The sequence below is a fragment of the Zea mays genome, chromosome 8 (genome assembly GCF_902167145.1).
Source record: "Zea mays cultivar B73 chromosome 8, Zm-B73-REFERENCE-NAM-5.0, whole genome shotgun sequence".
In the NCBI taxonomy this organism is placed as follows: domain Eukaryota; kingdom Viridiplantae; phylum Streptophyta; class Magnoliopsida; order Poales; family Poaceae; genus Zea; species Zea mays.
In genome coordinates, this window is record NC_050103.1 from 71,167,116 (window position 1) to 71,188,402 (window position 21,287).

The following is a 21,287-nucleotide window of genomic DNA, read 5'->3' on the forward strand; positions in this document are numbered from 1 at the left end:
TTGGGAGAATAGCCAAGTGGGCGTGCGAACTCGGAGCTCATGATATAGAGTTCTGACCCCGCACGACAATAAAGACTCAAGCGTTGGTCGACTTCGTATCCCAGAAAGCCTAGAAGTCACCGAAATATGGAGGACGTATGTCACGGAACCTCCCAAGGTATTAGTCCCACATATAGTTGTCCTTGTCCAAAGGACCTCGGACAATCTTGTAGATGCGCATAATCACTTGACAAGTTCGGTCCTCTGTATCTTCCTTACATTGCCCAAGAGCGTTTTACCCATCACACAGATATTACATCACATCGGAGGAAAGAATAAGCGGGAGCAGATTACAATACTTAATTTACATTCATAAAATATATAGAGAGAGTATTATTACAATACTGGGGTTTAAGAGTGCGTAAACTATTATTACAAACCAGGGAGGCAAAACACCCTCCCGCACAAAAGTTTAGTGATTTCAAACTGGGAGGCAAACATCCTCCCGCCTACGCGATCACGAATTTGGCTCCTCTTTTGGTACCACCTTTGAACAGAAACAACAAAACTCCGCTGTTTCCTCACCTACAACAACATGGGTTCAAAAACCCTAAGTACGGAGTGTACTTTCGCAAGTCTTACCCGACAAAGGAAAAAGACTCAAGGATATGCTGGCTTGAGGGAGTCAAGGTAAGGCTATTCAAGAATCAAGGACTCTGTTTGCGAAAATGCTTACTAACAGTGGATCCTTAAAAATCCAGTTTTATTATTAGGTTGAGTCATTACCTGCATATAGAGTTCTTTCTATCCTAGTCAAGCACTTGGCCTACACTAGCTGTCTTTTATCACCCTTTAAGTTCACTGGAATGCTACGTGTAAGTCAGTGACCAAGTCTTCATGTCCGAGAAGTAACGACGATCCGAATTGATTAATACCCAGCCGGGGATCTTCGACCACACGACATATGTAGCACTTAACCCTTGCATATGTCAACTCACCACTAGGTTTCTCAAAAATAGACCGGGTTCACGCCAACCGAGAGCACATATACACCACCGACCAACCTCTTGCCATGGAGGGTACACGCTACTCTCGCCATCTCTCCACTCCCATTGCGTGTTGGCCTTTCTGGTATTTATTCGACTGAGGCAAAGCTTACCCATGACGAGGCATGTGGCCAGTTAAAAGGTCCTCAATCATCAAGCCAACATCGACATGGTCCTTAATCGACTCAGATAGAGACACTACACCGAGACTTCCTTCTCGTGCAAGTCACCCACCTGGTCTCATCTTTATCGTTTACCATCCCAAAGTTTGGTACTTGACAAAGGTACACCTTTTCTGATGTTGAACCCATCACGGCCATGATGGATTCACCATCAGGTTTTATTTTTGAAAACATCCCATTGCATCTGAAGCATCACCTTTTGTTTAAAACAAAACATTTTGTTTTCTAAAGCCAAACTCAAGTATCAAGGAATGATAGTCAATTTCAAGGTAGGAAATGCAGCAATTGTGTAGCACTCAACTCCTATTACCTAATGCATCATTTCAAGTGATAAAGAACTTAAAATAATAAGGGAGGGGTAAATGCACCGGGGCTTGCCTTGTGTCGTAGGGGACTCGGGATCTGTTCCACAAATGTCAAAGTAGAAATTGTCCCCGACAGGTGGATTTTCAGTCGGTGGTGCAACTTCCTCTTCAACAACTACTTCTTCTTTGTTTTCTAAACATAACAATATACATACATAAATGCCCATGTGTTGCTATGAATATGCAATTATGATAGAATACATTAAGTTATATCTTGAATATAACTTTTCTTCATGGTACTCCTAAGTCACTAGGGTTTCCTGAGTTAGTACCTTATCAAGATTAAGCAAGTTCTATTTTAGGAAGCTAGGGTTTTGGGTTTGGGATCAAACAATGTCCAAAACATACCAAACTTTACCCGAGGGCTTTGATTATTATATTAAGCTTACCCAAAAAATTTTATGATTTTTGGAGCTAGTAATCAAATTCTAAAATTCTAAAAGACTAGGTTTAGGCACCTTTAATTGCTAGATAATTCATGATTGAGACTTAAAATCTTGGAACTATTTTTATTAAATACTAGAGGAATTTAGGAGTCTAGTAAAATTGGTCTCTTGATTTAAACAGTAATGGGCTCAAACCAACCCAACTCAGCCCACGGATGGGGAAACCGCGCCTGCGCTGGCGACTTTGCACAGAGGACCCCGGTTGTTTAAATAACTAGTAAAGAATCCCTAGCTACTATTCACTGTCTCTCTGACATTCTCACTCAGGCCCCTAAAATTCTGTTTCTTCACAAACCCAGGTCCTCGACGGTGAACGACGGTGAGCACGCCCTACGGCGAGCCTGTACCGGCTGGAATACGCAACGACCGATGCCCTAACTCGGTCGATACCTATTTCCACCCCTGACGACTCTAATCCGACCATCAATTGCAAAATTCTGGCCTGGAGTCTTTCTGCCCACGATGGGGCAAAACCCAAGGGGAAATCGAGGTGTTCCTGGCGATCTAGCATGGTCTAGTTCAATTGGTTGGGCTGATAAGCATCCCTAGCACATAAGGGTGCCGAAACGAGGGTAAGGAGGATGTGAACGAACCTGGAGACGGCGGTCCATGGCGCGGTGGTTTACGGCGGCACGGAGAACCGAATTGGGGGAAGTTTGAAATTCGCGAGCTACGGTGGCTAATCGAAGGCGAGGGCTGGTGTACTGGACGCGTAACAACCTAACGGAGCTAGTTGAACGCTCAATTTATAGTGGTTATCAGCGGTGGCACCCAATTTTGAGAAGATGCACTGGCGGCCGAGGAGGGAGGGAGTTCACTGGAGCAAGCTGTCGTGGCTTTCACTGAGGTAATGACTTAGGCGATAGACTGGCTATCTACTGCGATCTGTTGCGACGTGGTGCAACGGCTGACGGCATGGCATGACCACGAGGAACGGCGGCACGACAGCGATGGTCGCGTGGCCATGTCGCGGCGCAAGTGGGCACGGTGACAGAGCGACCATAGTGTCCCATCTTCATCTCTTACCAAAGATCTTTCACCCCGCGAAGTTATCTGCGCGCCACCGGGCACGAATCGTAGCGCCGTCGCAAATCCGAGCGTGGGACTCACCGGCGGCGAGGTTCAGTGCACCAACGATCTTTTTGTAGGTACTGTACCATGGCGATCTCCATCAGAGCATCTGACAAAGCAATTTGAGGGATGATTTTCTTCATTTTTTATGTAGCGACTTGATCATCTGTCTGTAGCAAACTTGTTATCCAATAATCCATCTTTAATTTTGGTATAGCATCCCCAATCAAACAGCCACTGAATCCTACTCAAAACTGATCTCAAAGTTCATCTTACTTCATTGTTAGTCAGAATTCAGCCTAAGGGCTGACTGACAGCCCAACTTCAAGTCCAACTCACTTCAATTTTTGTACAACATCAAGGCTCAGTCACTTAAGCAAAGTTGTACCCCTGTCATAGCTCTACAAATTTGATGTGTTGACCTAGGGCAAAATCCTTATGAATTCAGAGATACAAGGCTGCAAAGTTGACCCAATTCCACTGAAATTCAGACTTTGCCACTTAGGGGTTCTTGGGTCTTTTTGCAAATAAGTCCAAATTCCTTCACACTACTTGAAAATCCTTCAATGTGAAAGTTACTTGGTTTTTGGTGTTCTATCACTTTGATATTTGCACTTTGGTCCAAAAGTGAATAGAATTTAAATTCACCCCCTAGGGTTTCAATTAGGGTTTTCTAGGGTTTCTTTTAGGGTTTTGGGCATACTAGGGTCTTTGTGCCATTCAAATCCATCACTCTTAATCTGTTTTGGGTGTTTCCAAATACCTTTGAGATTTTACTCCTTTTGGGCTTATTATTACCTATATGCCCAAATCCTAGGGTTAAGTACCCTACCCTAGAGTTAAGCACATTTCAAGTCATCACATCACAACTTGTTTTGAAATTTTTACCTAGTGAATGAATTCTCGGTGTAACAACACAATGAAATGTCAATGCATATGATGTCATGCTCATGTTTTAGTGCCAGTAACACTAGGGGTGTTACATCCTTCCCCCCATTAAATAATCTCGTCCCGAGATTTAAGGTCCTAGGGCAAGTAGTGGAAAAGGAAACACGTCACATTTTTATTTCCTTATTTGTCTTACAGAGCAGGGGGTGGTATGGGGTTTATTCCAACTTTACAATCAATATACCCATCTTACAAGTCACATGAAGCTAAGAACCTAGGAAAGTTCTTCTCCAAGAAATCTTGAGTCTCCCAAGTAGCTTCATCTTCAGTATGCTGGTTCCATTGTACCTTATAGAATTTAAGAGTCCTTTTTTGGGTGATCCGGTCCTTGTGATCTAGAACTCGAATGGGATGTTCTAAATAAGTTAAATCTGGTTCCAAAGCAACATCCACTACATCGATGGTTCAATCAGGAACTCGAAGACACTTCTTTAATTGAGATACATGGAACACATATGTACTACAGACAATGTTTCTGGCAGTTGAAGTCGGTATGCCACTGGTCCGCATTGTTCAAGAATAGGAAATAGGCCAATGTATCGGGGTGCCAACTTTCCTTTTACCCTGAATCGATTAACACCCTTCATTGGTGATACTTTCAGGTATACATGATCCTTGACTTGAAAGAACAAAGGTCGGCGTCGTTTATCCGCATAATTTTTCTACCGAGCCTGAGCTTCTTTCAAGTGGTGCCTTATTCGTTGAACCTTTGCCTCTGTTTCCTTCACTAAATCAGGCCTGAAATACCACCGTTCTCCGGGTTCTAACCAATTCAAGGGTGTCCAACACCGTTGCCCGTACAATGCTTCAAATGGTGCCATCTTAATGCTTTCTTGATAGCTATTGTTATATGAAAATTCTGCCAATGGCAGACAATAATCCCATTTCTGTGGGAATTCCAAGACACATGCCCATAACATATCCTCAAGTATCTAATTTACTCTCTCAGTTTATACACTTGTTTAAGGATGATAAGCCGAACTGTGGAGTAATTTAGTACCCAAGGATTTGTGCAGTTCTTCCCAGAACTTAGATACAGATTGTGGTCCTCTTTCCGACACTATTGTTTTCGGAATTCCATGCAAACTAAGAATACGAGCCACATATATCTGAGCATAAGTAATGATCGGATAATACGTTTTGACCGGTAGAAAATGAGCTATCTTTGTAAGCCAATCAATTATGACCCAGATAGAGTCAAAGCCTTTGGCTGTCTTGGGCAATCCTACAATGAAATCCATACTAATATCTTCACATTTCCAAGTTGGGATGGGCAAGGATTGTAATGGTCTAGCGGTCTTCATATGCACTGCCTTGACACGCCTACAGGTGTCACATCTTGCCACATAGCATGTAATTTCAATCTTCATTTTTGTCCACAAATAGTGTTGTTTTACGTCTTGATACATCTTAGTACTTCCCGGATGAATGGAATATAGACTAAGATGAGCTTCGTCCAGAATTTGTTGGTGGACCTCAGCATCTTTGGGCACAACTATGCGAACATTAAACCATATTATTCCTTGATCATCCTTTCTGAAGCAATTTGCTTTGCCAGCTTCCATTTTCTCATGGATGCATTTCATACCCTTGTCGGTTCTTTGGGCATCAATAATTCTCTGTAGAAGAACTGACTCAATCTTCAATTGTGTCAATGTCCGTGTTGTATCAGACCTAGGTTCAACTTTTCCATTTCTTGACAGAGTGTGGTGTTAGGAGTCCTTATTGTAAGACAATGACAGGAAGCTTTACAACTCAATGCATCTACCACCACATTGGCTTTTCCTGGGTGATAATGGATTTCCAAGTCATAATCTTTAATTAGCTCAAGCCATCTTCTGTGCCTCATGTTCAATTCTGACTGGGTAAAGATATATTTCTTTCTTTTGTGATACGTATATACATGACATATATTCCCCAAAAGATAATGACACCATATCTTGAGGGCATGAACGACTACAGCTAGTTCCAAATCATGAGTTGGATAGTGCTCCACATGCTGGTGTAGTTGTCTTGAAGCATAAGCTATGACTCGGTCCTCTTGCATTAGGACACATCCGAGTCCACTACCTAATGTGTCACAATACACATCAAAAGGCTTTTCAATATCTGGTTGAGCCAACACTGGAGCAGTGGTTAACAACACCTTCAGCTGCTCAAAGGCTTCATTGCATTTTGAGGACCAATAAAACTTTGTATCATTTTTCAATAAACTCGTAAATAGGTTTAACAATCTTGGAGAAATCCGGAATGAACCTGCGGTAATATCCAGCCAGTCCAAGGAAACTTCGAACTTGATGTATTGTAGTAGGCAGTTTCCATTCTAGAATATCCTTGACTTTGCTGGGATCAACCGCAATCCCTTTTGTAGATAATACATGTCCTAGAAACTGAATTTCCTCCAACCAGAACGCGCATTTGTTGAACTCAACATAAAACTGGTGATCCCTTAAGCACGTTAGCATGATCCGTAAGTTCTTAGCATGCTCCTCATCATTTTTGGAATAGATTAGAATGTCGTCAATGAAGACCACTGTAACACCCCTAGCGTTACTGTTACTAAAATTTGAGCATAACATCATAAGCATTGACATATCATGTGTTTGTCACACCTAGAATGCATTCACTAGGCAAAAGTTCAAACAAATTGTATTGATGTGGCATTTCATAAGTGAAACCCTAGGGTACAGTGTTTAACCCTAGATTGGGCTTAAAGGGGTACCCAAAGTCTAAACAAGAGAAAACTTCAAAACTTGATAAAGATGATCATAAAATACCACCATTAACGAAATTACGGGATATCCAAACCCTAAGAGAAGCCTGGAAAACGCTGGACTAAAACCCTAGGGGGTTATATGCAAATGTTGCACACTTCTGGACCTAAGTGCAATTATCAAAGTAAAAGGGGCACCTTAAACCCACTAACTTTTATATTCAAGGTTTGCAAGTGGAACAGTAAGATTTGGACCTCTTTGTAAAAAGATCCATGAGAACCATATAACTAAGTCTGAATTTCAGTAGGCTGAGACCATCTTTGGAGTTGTATATCTCTTTACTCATGAGAATTCTGTCCTAGGTTAGTACATCAAAGTGGTAGAGCTACTATAGGGGTATAAGTTCAAATCAGAAACCCAACCCTAAAACCTTATGGAATCTCTTGAAAACATACCCCAAAACAGAGCTAATAAAACTCTGAATTTTCAGACCACACATAGTAATCTGAAACCTGTAATGCAATGTTTCGAGCTAGGTTTGGAGCCTTTTTGTGACCAATATAGAGGGTTAAATGCTAGGAATTGTGTAGATAAATTAGAGACCATTAGAAGGTGATTAAGTGTTCCTAAGACCAGTAGGCTTGTGTCATGCCTGACGACCAAGGAGGTGGAGCACCTACCGCTGATGGAGCTGGGACTGAAGGCTGAAGATGGGCCGTGTGCGTTGGGGTGTATTCCGTTGTGCGTATGGAGGTGTGTGGGCTGTTTGTGGGCCGTCCCCATGTGGGAATAAATATGCTGTAACAGAACAGAGGAGGTTACGAAAAATCTGAGTAGAAACACCTACCAAATATTCTCTCATTATCTCTCCTGGCGACGGTGAATACCCTGCTCACGTCCCGGCGATCACGTCGGCGGCCACGTGCTTTAACAACCTGGTATCAAAGCTCGCGCTCCTCGGAGTGGGTCAGTCGCGACTGGCGCCCGTTCCAAAACCCTCGGTGCAGACCCGGTTTGTACTTGAGGCCATGGCGAACAAGGAGAAGGAAGACGGGGATCGGTGGGATCGGATGATGGCGAAGATCGATCGGCTGACGGAGAAGGTCGTTGGAGTGGAGGAGGTACAACAGAAGCTAATGATGCAGTCGGAATTGGCGGCGGCTGTGGCTCAGAAGGCGGCAGAAGAGCGGGTCCATTTGGCGCAGCAAGTGGAGAAGACAGGACGAGAGGTGGCCGAGATCCGACTCGAGTGGATGGCGCGGAACATGGAAGGTTCAGAATCGGTGATGGAGGAGCGAGCTCGCGGGGAACCTTGACATCACGAGCCGAACGCCAATCGAAGGTATCGCGGTTATTCTCCTGTTCGCGATCGGGGAGGTGGGAATGGTGGCGGAGATGCGGGGGAGTATCCACCAGTATCTATACCGAAGTGGACCTTCCCTAGGTTTGATGGATTGGAGCCGAAGATTTGGTTGAGGAAGTGTGCTGATTATTTCGCGATGTATCGAGTCCCTGAAGCTGTCTGGGTAACATCAGCCTCACTGCATATGGAGGGAAATGCTTCACGATGGTTTTAGATTTTTAAGTTGCAGTATGGATTAGTAACGTGGGAGGAGTTTGTGGATGCTGTGATGAAGAAGTTTGGGGCGGATGAATATTCGCAGGCGATGAACAACCTGATGACGGTTTACCAGAAAGGGTCGGTGGAGGAATATCTGAAGGAGTTCGATGAGGTGAGGTATGCAACTGTGGTGCATAACCAAGGCTTGGATGAAACATTGTTTGTGGCGCATTTTATCAAGGGGTTGAAACAAGAACTGCAGGGTTCAGTTCAGTCGCATATGCCCACGATCGTGGATTGAGCTGCTAGGTTGGCATAGATACAACAGAAGATTTTAGAAAAGCAGCGACAAAAATCTCTAAAGATAGTATCTCAACCAAAATTCAATGGTCCAGTTGGAAGGACAGAAGGCAGACCACAAGCCCCAGCAATAGAGTTATCCAAGGAGAGGTTGGTCAAGGAATATAGACGGCAAAATGGTTTGTGTTTCTCGTGTGGGGAGAAGTATGAACCAGGCCACCAGTCTAGATGCCCAAAAAAAATTCAGATGCAACTAAATGCTCTGACTACTGAGGAGCTGGGAATGATGCTGTCTGATGAAACACTGAGCCATATTGAGAAAGAGGAGCAAGTGGAGGAGGAGGAATTTCGGCTCTCTTTACATGCTATCAGTGGGGCTGTGTCTGACGATTGTATGGGAGTCAGGGCCCTTGTCCACAATCAGGTGATGTTGGTATTGATGGATTCAGGAAGCTCAGCCAGTTTCATTAATAGGCTGATGGTGGACAGACTTGGTCTCGTTACATCCAAGTGTTCTCCGGCTATTGTGAAGGTAGCTAATGGTGAAACTCTCAGAAGTGACCAAATGGTGCATTCACTGGAATGGTGGGCAGATGGACACACTTTCAGGACTAACATGAGAGTCTTGGAGTTAGGGGCGTATGATGCTATTTTAGGTTATGACTGGTTGAAGCAACACAGTCCAATGCACTGTGATTGGGAGAAGAAGGTGATCAGTTTTTCAGTTGATGGAGAAGAGGTCAAATTGAAGGGGACTGGGGGACAGTGTGGAAGAGTGGTGGAGGTGTCTACTATGCATGTGGACAAATGGTTAAAAGGAAATGATGTCTGGGCTTTGGCCTTGCTGGAAGTAACCCCCAAGTCTGAGGAACCAACTGTTGGTGTGGAGTTGCAGAATCTGTTGGATGAATTTAAAGAGATGTTTGCTATTCCCGCAACTTTACCCCCTGCTCGGCCATTTGATCACCACATTCCTCAGATTCCAGGGTTAGTCCCTGTGAATGCCAGGCCCTATAAATATTCACCAGCCCACAAAACCGAGATAGAAAGGCAAATTTCTGAATTACTGAAGGCAGGCCTCATAGAACATAGTGTTAGTCCTTTTGCCTCTCCAGTTTTGTTGGTTCAAAAGAAGGATGGTACATGGCGTTTTTGTGTGGACTACCGCAAACTTAATGACATGACCATCAAGAATAGGTTTCCTATGCCGGTTGTGGAAGAAATCTTGGATGAGCTGTCAGGCACCAAATTTTTTTCCAGCTTGGACATGACTTCGGGATACCACCAAGTAAGAATGGGAGAAGGAGAGGAGTATAAAACTGCCTTTAAAACACATCATGGTCATTACCAGTTTAAGGTTATGCCCTTTGGCTTAACCAATGCACCTGCCACCTTTCAATGTGCCATGAACATGGTATTAGCTCCATATCTCAGACACTTTGTGATGGTATTCATAGATGATATCCTTGTGTACAGTCCTTCCTGGCAGTCCCACTTAGACCATCTCAGGTTGGTGTTTGAAGCAATGAAATCGCATCAGTTCTATTTAAAACAAAAGAAATGTGTTTTTGGCCGACAGGAACTGATCTATTTGGGCCATGTCATATCTGCTAAAGGGGTGGCAACAGACCCAGCCAAGACTACTGCGATGCTGCAATGGCCACAACCTAGCAATGTTACTGAGCTCAGGGGTTTTCTCGGTTTAACTGGTTATTACAGACGCTTTGTCAAGAATTATGGCACTATTGCTAAGCCTCTTACTCAGCTGTTACAGAAGGGACAATTTGTGTGGACTGAACTGGCAACTGGGGCATTCCAAGCTCTGAAACAAGCAATGTGCACTACACCTGTGCTGGCACTACCTGATTTTCAGAAGACTTTTGTAGTTGAGACAGATGCTAGTGAGCACGGTCTGGGAGCAGTGCTGCTACAGCAAGGACGACCCTTGGCGTATTTGAGCAAGGCACTGGGAGTAAAAAACAAGCAGTTGTCCATTTATGAAAAGGAGTTTCTAGCTCTTATTATGGCTGTGGATAAGTGGCGCCATTACCTTCAGAGAAGTGAGTTTGAGATTCACACAGACCACAGAGCCTTGAGTTTCTTGGGTCAGCAGGAGTTACATTCTGAACTTCAAAGGAAGGCAATGGCTAAGATGATGGGCATGCAATTCAAGGTAGTTTATAAGCAAGGCAATGAAAATATTGTGGCTGATGCACTTTCCAGAGTGGGACCCTTGCTGGTCATGACTTTAATTAGTGAGGTGCAGCCTCTATGGATGCAGGAAGTGCTCAATTCTTATTTCACTGATCTGGAAGCGCAACAGTTGCTCGCCAAACTCAGTTTACATAGTCCAGATGAGCACGGCTTTCAGCTCAGTATAGGGGTGATTAAGAAAGGAGAATTGATATGGATCGGTAACAACTCAGCTTTACGGACCAAGCTCGTATCAGCTATGCATGACAGTGCCCTTGGTGGTCATTCTGGCGTTCAGGCGACATATCAACGCATAAAAAAGTTGTTCTATTGGAAGGGATTAAAAGGAGATGTGGAGAACTTTGTCAAGCAATGCCAGGTGTGTCAGCAGGCCAAAAGTGAAAGAATCCACCCTGCAGGGCTGCTTCAGCCTTTACCTGTTCCTACAGGTGCCTGGCAGGATATCACACTGGACTTTATTGAAAAGTTGCCCAAATCTGAAAGTTATGATACAATTTTGGTGGTTGTTGATCGTTTCACAAAATATACTCACTTCTTGGCTTTGAAACACCCATTCATAGCTGCTCAAGTAGCTCAGCTCCTGTTAGATCATGTGATTAAGCTTCATGGGTTGCCCCAGTCCATGGTCAGTGATCGTGATAAGATTTTTACTTGTACCTTTTGGACTCATCTGTTCAAGCTTTTGGGCACCAAGTTGAATCTGAGTATGGCCTATCACCCACAAACGGATGGCCAGAGTGAAAGAGTAAACCAGTGTGTCGAAATGTATCTACGCTGTGCAGTACATGCTCAACCAAAAAAATGGAAAGCTTGGCTTCCGTTGGCAGAGTTCTGGTACAACACATCCTTTCACACTGCGTTGGGGTGTTCTCCTTTCAAAGCTTTATATGGATATGAACCTCCTATTGCTGCAGCACTAGTGCTCTCTGCGGATACAAACCAGGATGTGGCTCAGTTGCTTGCTGACAGGAGTGCCTTTTCTAGTATGCTGCAAGAGCACTTGGCTGCTGCCAGAAACAGGATGAAAATGCAAGCTGATCGTGCACGCACTGAAAGAAAATTCCAAGTGGGGGAGATGGTGTTGCTCAGACTTCAACCGTATGTCCAGTCTTCGGTTGTGAATCGACCGTGCCCCAAGTTAGCCTTCAATTTTTTTGGGCCTTACAAGGTTTTGGAGAAGGTGGGCGAGGTCGCATATCGTCTGGAGTTACCTGCTGATGCCCAGATACACCCAGTGTTCCACGTCTCTCAATTGAAGCCTTTCACCCCTAATTATTCACCAGTGTTCTCCTCTCTTCCCCACTATGATGATTTGTCTTATCGCAATGTGGTTCCACTGGAAATCTTGGATCGCAGATTGGTGAAGAAAGGAAATCGTGCCATTCCTCAAGTGCTCATTCGCTGGAGTCATCTGCCTCACGATTCCACAACTTGGGAGGACTTACATGTGGTGAAGGCTCGTTTTCCTCAAGCTGTTGCTTGGGGACAAGCAACTTCTCGGGAAGGGGCAACTGTCATGCCTGACGACCAAGGAGGTGGAGCACCTACCGCTGATGGAGCTGGGACTGAAGGCTGAAGATGGGCCGTGTGCGTTGGGGTGTATTTCGTTGTGCGTATGGAGGTGTGTGGGCTGTTTGTGGGCCGTCCCCATGTGGGAATAAATATGCTGTAACAGAACAGAGGAGGTTACGAAAAATCTGAGTAGAAACACCTACCAAATATTCTCTCATTGTCTCTCCTGGCGACGGTGAATACCCTGCTCACGTCCCGGCGATCGCGTCGGCGGCCACGGGCTGTAACAGCTTGATCCTGTACAAGTATTGAAGAAAAAGTTGCTCAAAGTTGAGCTGTCAGGCTAGCAGTTTCAGACTGTTAATTAGACTAGTCTGTTCTGAATTTATGTCTGTCTGCACCACTTTGAGGACCTATAAAGGCTGTTCTGTGTAACTTTGTGCCAGAATGTCTATAACAAAGTTGGAGAGGTAGTATCCATGAACAAAGTTTATTAAGGGACCCTGGCTTGACATTATATAAACTTGGGAGAAATAGGCGTCCAAAAAGGTCTCTGTTGAAAGGGGAGAGTCAACTGAACAAGACTGAAGGTTAGGGTGCAGGCAGACCTACTCTGAATTTTTATCTGTCTGAGCAACTTTGAGACCTTGCAGGGACTGTCCTATGAGACTTGGTGCCAGGATGATCTAAGCAAAACTAGAAAGCTAGTATTCATGAGCAAGTTTTATTAAGAAACTTTGGCCTGATGTTATATAGATTCAGGAGATAATGGTGCCCAAACTGTCCCTGTCAGAAAGGAAGAAATCTGATGAGCAACTGAAGACTGAAATTTAGAAAAGTGAAATGGTACCAGTGTTTTGCAGCTGATTTTTGAGCACCATAACTTGTAATCCATAAGGATTAGGTCCAAGAGACTTATAATAAATTTATAGACCCTTGATCTGGGAACAGGTTCTATTAACAGTAACTGGTCTGTCTTAATTGAAAATTAAGAGAACAGGCTAATTGAAGTTGGGTGGGTCAGTCCGGAGCTGTAGATTCCAAATGCAGAAATATCTAGCTGTGATCATTTTCCTTCTTGTCGTGTCCTACTTTGGTATGGGAAATAGTAGAGATGGGGGAGAGCAAAGATATTCAGATTTAGGCACATCTCTGAATTATCATCAGTAAGAAATATCTGCTACAGGGCGCTCCTATCCTTACCCCTCCCTTGCCATGGATAATCTTCACCCTGCAGCACCGGCGTGGGCTTTCTTGACTGAGCCACGACTACACCCCATGCACATAGTTATCCCCCCTTAAACTCAAGAATCCAGCCCCTTTGATCTTTTCCCTGCCTATATAAAGAGCAACCCGGGGGATGGAAATGGGTGTAGGAGCAAACCAGTGATCCTTGCTTCGATCGTCAACCATAGTGAGTAGCTTCATTCAGTAGCAGTTGCTCTTCCCTTCCCAAACCATACCCTAGATGTGCCCAGTTCTGCTGATCAAGCTACCGAGCATGTCTGGTGATCACCTCGCCAACACATCAACCTCACGTGGCCAGGCGATTACGGTATGACTCAATCCCTAAGACTTGATGTTCTAGCATCCCCATACATTGGTGAAGCTCACTGAGAAGCCCGTTTGGCCTTTACAGCCCTAGTTTGGTCGGAACATGGGTTTGACACCGCATGAACTGCCCTGATATCAACCCACTCGAAAACTTAGTTGGTCCAATGTCAATTTCTGTAAGTGCCGCGTTGTCCATGTCTTACTCGTGTTTCCGATGCCCTTAATTTGAAACATCTCGTGCTTAAACCAGTTGGGCAAGCGCCGCGGTACCTGGATCCCGTCATGAGTGCGGTCATGTCCCTCTGTGAGTTTAGGAGACAAATTCATGCCCATAGCTGCTCGGGTCAGGTTAGGATTTGATCTGTCCGCTGTCTAAATGACTACTCGGGCTCTACTCCGCCGTGGGGTCACGGGGAGGACACGTCCGCACCGCCGGCGATGTCGGGGGTTCCATTTTAGAAGACAAGAAGTTTAGGGGTCTAGAAGTAAAGTGCCAGTGACTCGTGAAATTGGTTGATGACTTCGTTCCTAATTCTGGCTCTGGCAAGGACCTTTGTGAAAAACTGACTGCGCTGCCGCGGGCGCGCTCCCGTATTACGCTTAGAGTTGGGCCGGTTGGGCCAGTTTTGGCCCAACGCTGTTAGTAGTTTTTCCTTTTTCTTTTTCCAAGCAGATTTAGAAATCCATAGAAAATTACAGAAAAATGCTAAAAATATCAAACCAATTTTGTTAGACTCCTAATTTCCCATAGTATTTAGTAAAAAATAGTTTCATGATTTTTAGTCCAAATAGGAAATTTTAGAGCATTTAAAACAACCAAAAACCTTGCTTCTGGATTTTTAGGAAATAAATAATAAATCCAAAATTTACTAAACTTTTAAGGTAAACTCTAAATAATATTTAGAAGCCTTGGGTAAAGTTTGGTATGATTTGGACCATGTTTGATACTTAGAACCCAAAACCCTAGACCCTACCCTATGAACTTCACTATAGAATCCGAAAACCCTAGTTTCTCGAAGATCCGTGAAGGAAAGTTATATTCAAGACCTTAGATAATAAACTTATATTATCTTAGCATTTTATATGCATTCATGTGCATTATGCAAATCATTTAGGTACGCTTATTAATCACGAGATGTGGAGGACAAGAGTCAAGTCGACCCCAAGCGCGGGCTCCTCCGCATGGTGATGCTGATAGATAATCTAAACAAGTGCCAAGCCAAAGGATACTCGCCAAGTGGTCGCCTAACAAACACTAATCTAGTGTTACTCAGGCAAGCCCCAGTGCATATGCCACCTCGATATTTAAAAATCTTTATCACCTTGTTTGATGCATTAGGTGATAGGAGTTGTGTGCTAAACCGTTGATGCATTTCCTTCCTTGGAAAATTGATTACCCTTCCTTGATACCATTTTTGAAAAGAATTTTATGATGCTTAGCCTTGCTTTAGCAAACAAAAATATTTTGGTTTAAAACAAAGGTGATGCTTTAGTGGGTGGGAATGTTTTCAAAAACAAAACTTGATGGTGGATCCATCATGGCCGTGATGGGTTCAACATCGGAAAATATGTACCTCTGCCAGGTACCAAACTTTGGGTTCAAATTAATAATGCTGAGACCGAGCGGTTCACTTGCATGAGAAGGGAGTCTCGGTGTAGTGTCTCCGTCTGAGTCGATTAAGGACCGTGTCGATGTAGGCTTGATGATTGAGGACCTTTTAACTGGTCACATGCCTCATCAATCGTAAGCTTTGCCTCGGGTAGACTAATACCAGAATAAGATAACAAGCAATGGGAGTGGAGAGATGGCGAGAGTAGCGTGTACCCTCCGTGGCAAGAGGCTGGACGGTGGTGTATCTGTGCTCTCGGTTGGCGTGAACCTGATCTAGTCTTAAGAACCCCGGTGGCGAGTTGACATATGCAAGGGTTAAGTGCTACATATGTCGTGTGATCGGAGATCCCCAACTGGGTACTAATCGATTCGGATCGCCGTTACTTCTCGGACATGAAGACTTGGTCACTGACCTACACGTAGAAATCCTAGTGAACTGAGGGGATGATAAAAGACGGCTAGTATAGGCCAAGTGCTTGAACTAGGGTAGAAAGAACTCTAGATGCAGGTAACTTTACTTAACCTGACAAGTAAAAATGGATTTTTAAGGATCCACTCAAAGTAAGCTTTTCTGCAAAACAGAGTCTTCGATTCTTGATAAGCCATACCTTGAATCCCTCTAGCCAGCATACCCTTGAGAGTCTTTTCTTTAGTCGGGTAAGTCTTGCTGAGTAATTCTGTACTCAGGGTTTTATTCCCTATTGTTTTTTAGGTTATAGTTTTGTGCTGCTGATGGTGGTGTTAAGTGCCGGTGGGCTCGACCTTCTTATAAGTCTAAGTAACTCTTCTATACTTCTTACTGAGGATGGTAACTTGAGCTAGCATATATTTCAAACTTATACTTTTGTAATCACTCCGATAAAATAATGTAAAATTTTTGTAACTTGTAAAAATTTGGTAATAAGATTTCCGCTGCAAAAATGTTGGTGTGTGATTTGTGTTACTTAATCTTGCGGTCCTAGTTATAAGTGGTTTATCCGATGTCCTTGGGGCAATCGGACGGATCCTGTTAAGTTATCTGGTGCACAGGCATAGCTGTTTGAGGTCTTTGAGACAAGGACAGGTGCAAGTGGGCATAATAACTTGGGAGGTTCTGCCACAGGCTGGCATCAGAGCAGGATTAAGTATATACAGTCACATACTTATTTTCAAAACAAAAGTTTTGGTTTTGAAAAAACCTATTTTCTACTAAACACATTGTTTGGCTTTGAAAAACAGTTTTGAAAAACTATAATGCTAGCGACATCCTCCGTTAAGCCCTAAATTAAAAACTATCATGTGGCTTAGTTGAAAACCATAACTGGGTGGATATTGCATACATGTGTATTGTTATTTTTGAGGTCATTCAGTTCTGAATGGATCGACGCTTAGGTAAGGTGAGGTGTGAGGGCATGAATGAACAACCGTCGGTCTAGGGAAGTGCTTAATTGTAGCGCTTGATTATATACATGTTCTACATATGTATATATGAAGGCTGCGATGTGGAGTATTTACTTTTCTAGGAATCAGTACCCCATGAATGTGTATGGGTATACAGACATGGGAATACTGAGTAGTGTATTGTACTTGTAACGACGCACCTACGCTCAGGTAAGAAGGTGAGTTACCATAATGAGTTGCCCTATGGTTAAAGCATGGCAACTGCGCCTATGCGTGGCTCAGCGCTTAATAATGAGCTGGCCTCCATATAGCAATATATGGAGTATAAACTATGATAAACTGTCATGGGTGAATTGCATCATTGGGAAGTTGGGCTATGATGGAATTTTTCTGCAGGTACAGTAACCTCGAAAACGTATGTGTAGTTGACGACTAGCAAAATACCGAGAGAGTCGTTAGTATGCCACCAATATAGAACTGTTACTGCCACATTATGTTGGCAAACTCAGTGAGGATGAATAAGATGAGCATGCATCCTGATTGTGCATCATGTTTGTCACCTATACACCCAAAATGCTTCTCTCATCCTTATTCGAGTAAACATTGATTGTAGTTAATGTGGTGTAATGCAGTATTATGAACGTTAGTGAAATAGTTATTCTCCGTTTCCTTAGGTAACCTGTTAGGGTGTTATATGTGCTTGCTCTGGTACTTGATGTGTCGATAGAAGGTTAGTGACTTGTTTGCTTAAACCCAAAGCTAGGCCATATTCTTAATTGGTGAACCATGACCCAAAATTTGAATTTTCCATTATCACTCCATGACCAAGCCCATACAAATGAATGCATAGACAATTTCCTTACTGAACATAAAATGTACCTAAGCTTAAAACAAGAACCTCGAGTCATGTCTCCTTCTAGAACCATTCCCTTATTCGGTTGGTGCAAGATGATGTCCCTTATCCAGTTTGCCTGTTCTTGAAGATCGCCATGTTGTTTTACCAACCTAATTTAGGAAAGACATGTCCGACCATTTCCTTGAGTTTGGTGCCTTTGGTTTCCTCATATCTATCTAAGGCATATCAACTCAATCTTATGATTGTTTTCCCTCCGTATCTAACCAGATACTAATCCTTGACCTTGTGATCTCTACGATGGGCATAGAAATATGCTTGGGGCTGAAATGACAGTCTCCCGTCATACTTCCTTCATTAACAAATTTAGGTTATGGCCATACCTTGTTCATTTCATCGGGCCATGATCTGTTTGGCTCTCTACTTGTAACCATCCTTACAAATGGAGTATCTCTTTGTACATTGTCACCCTTGCCCAATTCATTTGTGTCGCACGAGATTTCTTATTGGTTATGTCTGATAATGGTGTTATGACTAAAACCAGTGGTGCCGTGACGAAACCGAGGGCCTCCTGTGTGTGCCCACATGGTTGCGCTACTGGACACACGCTAGTATCACGATTAGTAGTCATAATCCATTATGAGATTATATCAATATGTTATCTTCCATAGACCTCTTCCTAGAAACAATTTCTATGTTGTTTGTCGAAGTGATCAAGCAACATCTATCATTCCTGTTGGATAAAAAGAGCATACCACTTTCATGTGTGGTCTCTTTCCTTTCGATCTTGGTAGTGACTACTTATACAAGTTCCCTTTACATCATTTGTGTAAAGGTGAAGCCTTGACGCTTTTTAGTGTTAGAAAACAACGGATTAGCTCTCAAATTGGATTTCCCCTACTGCTGAAATGCAGGAGTTTGTTCATTCGCTCTCTTATTTAATCCATGTATTCCCTAACCAAATGGATAATTCATCTCGCATGAGGAAACAGGATGAACAATTCGACCAAATAGATTTTTACCCAAAAACATAATCTTTTGTTAGTATGGGTGAACTCTCAACCCTTGGCTTACCGATGTACTGAGAGGACTTGCTCAATGTCAAAAGTAGTTCAACAAGTTGGTTTTACTAACTTGTAACTGCTCAATGAACAAAGACTGAGTTTAGAGATCGTTTTATCGAGTTGTCTAAACTCCCTTTGGTTCAACCCATCCTAAGGAAGTACTTGTAAGAATAAAGTCAAGTCAACTAATAACCACCTAGCCATCGCTCTAGTCGTGTCTCGATCGCCTCACGTGTGCTTTTCTAGCAAGTGTGACCAAATTGAGCCATGATTAGTGCTGGATAAAATGGACTGGTCATAAAGACCGAATCTACAGATCCCTCCGCTGGTGATGTTCTCGAATCTATATCACCTTTCAGGGACTTGGATTTTCTGGCTGGCCATAGGTCAACTGTGATGTTATTCGACATTCACACCTGTCCCCTGTGCTATGAATTTCCTGTAACCACTTGTTGGTAAACCTCTTTCTGTGTGTTTTACCCAAGAGGTTGCATCTGATTCTGTTTGGGTAAAGTCACATATCCACCGCTCGCTCAATAGACTCAGATAGTACGGTGTCATCAGAAAAAGCAAACTGCACACATGGAACCTTATGTGATCTTCTGGCAAACATCGTCTCTATTGGTGGGCATTTCTAAATTAGCCTACGGCGATACTTGTTATGTCCACTAGAGAAACCATATCCTGAGGCACTCGTCTTCGCTCAGAATTGCCTTGTGATTATCGCTGATATGGACATGGGTTACATGCTTCTCTACTCTTAAAAGTCTTTCGCTCTGAATCTCGGGATGAGATTCTTTTAAGGGGGGAGGGCTGTAACACCCCTGGTGTTACTGTTACTAAAATTTGAGCATAACATCATAAGCATTGACATATCATGTGTTTGTCACACCTAGAATGCATTCACTAGGCAAAAGTTCAAACAAATTGTATTGATGTGGCATTTCATAAGTGAAACCCTATGGTACAGTGTTTAACCCTAGATTGGGCTTAAAGGGGTAAGCAAAGTCTAAACAAGAGAAAACTTCAAAACTTGATAATGATGATCATAAAATACCACCATTAACAAAATTACGGGATATCCAAACCCTAAGAGAACCCTGGAAAACCCTGGACTGAAACCCTAGGGGGTTATATGCAAACGTTGCACACTTCTGGACCTAAGTGCAAGTATCAAAGTAAAAGGGGCACCTTAAACCCACTAACTTTTATATTAAAGGATTTGCAAGTGGAACAGTAAGATTTGGACCTCTTTGTAAAAAGATCCATGAGAACCATATAACTAAGTCTGAATTTCAGTAGGCTGAGACCATCTTTGGAGCTGTATATCTCTTTACTCATGAGAATTCTGTCCTAGGTTAGTAGATCAAAGTGGTAGAGCTACTATAGGGGTATAAGTTCAATTAAGAAACCCAACCCTAAAACCTTATGGAATCTCTTGAAAACATACCCCAAAACAGAGCTAATAAAACTCTGAATTTTCAGACCACACACAGTAATCTGAAACATGTAATGCAATGTTTCGAGCTAGGTTTGGAGCCTTTTGTGACCAATCTAGAGGGTTAAAAGCTGGGAATTGTGTAGATAAATTAGAGACCATTAGAAGGTGATTAAGTGTTCCTAAGACCAGTAGGCTTGATCCTGTACAAGTATTGAAGAAAAAGTTGCTCAAAGTTGAGCTGTCAGGCTAGCAGTTTTAGACTGTCAATTAGACTAGTCTGTTCTGAATTTCTGTCTGTCTGCACCACTTTGAGGACTTGTAAAGGCTGTTCTGTGTAACTTTGTGCCAGAATGTCTATAACAAAGTTGGAGAGGTAGTATCCATGAACAAAGTTTATTTAGGGAGCCTGGCTTGACATTATATAAACTTGGGAGAAATAGGAATCCAAAAAGGTCTCTGTTGAAAGGGGAGAGTCAACTGAACAAGACTGAAGGTTAGGGTGCGAGCAGACCTGCTCTGAATTTTTATCTGTCTGAGCAACTTTGAGACCTTGCAGGGACTGTCCTTTGAGACTTGGTGCCAGGATGATCTAAGCAAAACTGGAAAGCTAGTATTCATGAGCAAGTTTTATTAAGAAACTTTGGCCTGAATGTTATATAGATTCAGGAGATAATGGTGCCCAAACTGTCACTGTCAGAAAGGAAGAAATCTGATGAGCAACTGAAGACTGAAATTCAGAAAAGTGAAATGGTACCAGTGTTTTGCAGCTGATTTTTGAGCACCATAACTTGTAATCCATAAGGATTAGGTCCAAGAGACTTATAATAAATTTATAGACACTTGATCTAGGAACAAGTTCTATTAACAGTAACTGGTCTGTCTTAATTGAAAATTAAGAGAACAGGCTAATTGAAGTTGGGTGGGTCAGTCCGGAGCTGTAGATTCCAAATGCAGAAATATCTAGCTGTGATCTTTTTCCTCCTTGCCGTGTCCTACTTTGGTATGGGAAATAGTAGAGATGGGGGAGAGCAAAGATATTCAGATT